This window comes from Trematomus bernacchii, unplaced genomic scaffold (genome assembly GCF_902827165.1).
Source record: "Trematomus bernacchii unplaced genomic scaffold, fTreBer1.1, whole genome shotgun sequence".
In the NCBI taxonomy this organism is placed as follows: domain Eukaryota; kingdom Metazoa; phylum Chordata; class Actinopteri; order Perciformes; family Nototheniidae; genus Trematomus; species Trematomus bernacchii.
This window is the reverse complement of record NW_022988098.1, coordinates 2,567,427-2,570,928: the sequence shown is the minus strand read 5'-3', so window position 1 is coordinate 2,570,928 and position 3,502 is coordinate 2,567,427. Positions and strand designations below refer to the sequence as shown.

At 41.7% G+C, this 3,502-nt stretch overlaps 2 non-coding genes across 2 annotated transcripts; both read right to left on the bottom strand.

Annotated features, from left to right (window-relative positions):
* Nucleotides 1–967: 967 nt before the first annotated feature.
* Nucleotides 968–1,040, bottom strand: trnaf-gaa. Its single transcript has one exon. It is a non-coding gene; the product is annotated as a tRNA-Phe (tRNA).
* Nucleotides 1,041–3,429: 2,389 nt separating this feature from the next.
* Nucleotides 3,430–3,502, bottom strand: trnaf-gaa. The gene has a single exon. It is a non-coding gene; the product is annotated as a tRNA-Phe (tRNA).

The following is a 3,502-nucleotide window of genomic DNA, read 5'->3' as shown; positions in this document are numbered from 1 at the left end:
CTCAAGCTGGGAGTACAATGCATAACATTTTCTTGTACTTTTTATAGTACTTGCTAGTGAAATGCATTTGTAAAATTAACAAATGATTACCAGCAAGATTACTTTACCACAGCAGAGAGTCAGGTGACTTGGTGATATTTGATTTGTTGCCCCCAGCACTCAAATGTCAGCACCTTTGTTTGGTGTACAAATCAAGAATTGCAAACATTTGTGACTTGCAGCTTTGATTGAATGACGTAGATCACCCACACATTAGCAAAGGTCAGCTCACTTCAGAGAAAAAACAACACCAATCTATCAACAGCATGTACGCAGAAGCCACAGAGAAACAAACCTCCCCACTGTATCTGGAGCTCGGTCATGAAGCGGAGAGTGGGTTTGTTACTTTCCACTCCGTCCGTCTGAGAAAAACAATGCCGTCCTTTTGTCTATAAGGACAAAAGCGAGGTCACTCTCTGTCCCCTTGTCACCGTTTCACTGTATTTGCATCATGGTGGGTTATGTCACAACTCCACAACTTCTTAAAATAATACTTCTTTATAGTAGGCCCAAACTCTCAAATGTAGGGACACACTTATGTGAGCAATGCAGCAACTGTGCAACATGTAATAGTCTTTATCCTCTGCTGTATATTATGAGAATTATGTGCGGTGGCCAGGCAAACACACTACGACAGCCCAAAACACTTCCAATCGGATAAATAGGGTGCACTTTAAAAAATATTGCAAATATTAAATAACATATTGAATAAATGTTGAAACAAATCCTTCTATATCCACAGAAATGATATCAAGCCTGCATTCATGATACACAATCATGTAACAGATGGTGGACTAAATGCACATTTTATGTTTAGTGCAACAACGTTTATCGTTTTTAATAACTGTACATACTAACGTCATTTAATCTGTATTTATCAACTACCATCTTTAACATGTATTTGTTTCCCTTAAAAGTTGCTAATGCCTGCCGAAACCAGGGATCGAACCAGGGACCTTTAGATCTTCAGTCTAACGCTCTCCCAACTGAGCTATTTCGGCTCCTGTCTGTAACTATTACCGGTGAGATTAGTCTGAGGCCGTTTGCCGGTTCCACTATAAACTATTTCTCTTGACCTCTTCCTGACTCGAGTTTAATGCAAACTCAGCGATTTTCTGGAGAGTGTTTCATAAAGCTTAACCTTTGACCCTGTTCTCTCTGCAGTTTGTTAGGCATTTTACAATCTACTCTTAACATTAAATACAAAACCAACACATTTAGATTACTTACTACAACATTGCATCCCATCATTGCATGGAAATTATTCCATTACAATTGCAACTTTAACTACATGACCAAATCTATGAACAATATTAATAAAGGTGGAGCTAAGTCCATATTGTCAACAACTCAATTACTTAGAGCTCAACCTGCTATGTAAGTCGGACAAAAGGGTGGAAGTTATGCAAGCCTCCAAAGCAATGCCAGGTTGAGCGGGACGTCAGTGAGAGCTTCTTGGAAGTGGAACTAGACTGAATAGGGTTTTGATTAATTAAAGCAAAAACATCCTCTCCCTGCGACCATGCATCCGTCCGTCCGGCTGTCTGCACTGTAGACTGTTCGCCACCTGCACATTTCATTCACCAACCTCATTAAATTGGCTCAGAGCTTGCCTGGCATCTTCACGCATTCTTTGTAGTCCTCCAAGAGCAGTGGGAACAAAGCCACCACGAAACCAACCCGCACCAGTGGAAAACACACAATTCAAAGGGAGAGGGAACTGAGGAGATCTTATGTAACCTACGGCACAGGATGGTACATGGCAACAAATGAGAAAGCAGAATCACATCACATAATGTCACATTAATGAAGTTCATACTGGAATCACTGGACATCCTTATCCAGATATCCAGCCAGCTAAATACTCAATCCAATACTCACTCACACACACAACACACACACACACACACACACACACACACACACACACACACACACACACACACACACACACACACACACACACACACACACACACACACACACACACACACACACACACACTCACACACACACACACACACACACACATACACACACACACACACAGAGATTCCCACTGGGGAAAGGTGAAAATAAGGACATATCAGATGAAGACTTGTAAGGATGGGTCAGACTTAATCGGAGGCATCCAAACACAGAACTGTAATCTGTTTATCTGTTTACACACACACACACACACACACGTTTCTTCATGACCATGCAGTTCACTAGAACCTTTTCTATCCCCATCTCCTGCATTGAAGGTCACCCACGGAGAGCTGGTTAGCGATTCATTCCGGTTTCTATTGGAATGACGCAAATCGCTGATCTGGTCGGTACCCTGTGGTACTGTGTGTGTGTTGTGTGTGTGTGTGTGTGTGTGTGTGTGTGTGTGTGTGTGTGTGTGTGTGTGTGTGTGTGTGTGTGTGTGTGTGGGTGTGGGTGTGTGCGTGCGTGCGTGTGCGGGTGCGGGTGCGTGTGCGTGTGCGTGTGTGTGTGTGTGTGTGTGTGTGTGTGTGTGTGTGTGTGTGTGTGTGTGTGTGTGTGTGTGTGGCCCTACTCAATTGGACTGAAGCTCTCTTGCTTCTCACAATCACCGGCCGGCACTCGGAAAGGCAACAGCTGAGAGTCAGCCAGAACGTCCAAGTTTACCACAGGAGGTCCTAACAAACCTTCTGCTGTCCTGCTGGGCTCTCCTGGCATGATCTGATGAATGATGTGACCTAAAGTATGAGACACAACTGGTGTTTTCTTTTTTCCTGTTTTTCATATGCACATTCATGCATAAATACACCCATCAAATTAGCATACCCTACTACAGTGAGACTACGGCTTCATATTATACCATCTATCTAGGACCAAAAGTTGATAAAGGTTTGCACTGCTGCCTTATCCTTATCATCCCTACTGTGAAGCTACTGTGACAAATCATTGTCATGTATCAAGTGATAAATGCATAAAGGCATCAATAGTAATAATCCAGTATTTTTTTTATTATTATCTATTTATCTTCTCCTTATCCCTCTCATCGCACATACCTGAAACATGCACAACCCACTTTAACACATGCACAGAAACACACAAAAATAGAAGGAAAAAAAATGTTTTTGTCGGTGTTGCTGGTCTTACGGAATAACACTGTTATATATTATCTGTTTTATTGTGTTGCACTGTTGGAGGAGCCTGTGACCTAAGATTTTCATTGTCATAACTACACTGTAGCTACGTACAAATGACAATAAAAGCCTTGAATCTTGATTATATTCTACTTCCATGTATGTATCTACAAGTTGTTAAGTATCATTTAGCACCAGAAAGTACATGTATTTCTTAATAACTGTGCTTTTTTATTAGATCTGTTGTTCAAATACTAACCTTTCAAATTGCCATTAAAAATGTCCAGGTCACTGCCGAAACCAGGGATCGAACCAGGGACCTTTAGATCTTCAGTCTAACGCTCTCCCAACTGAGCTATTTCGGC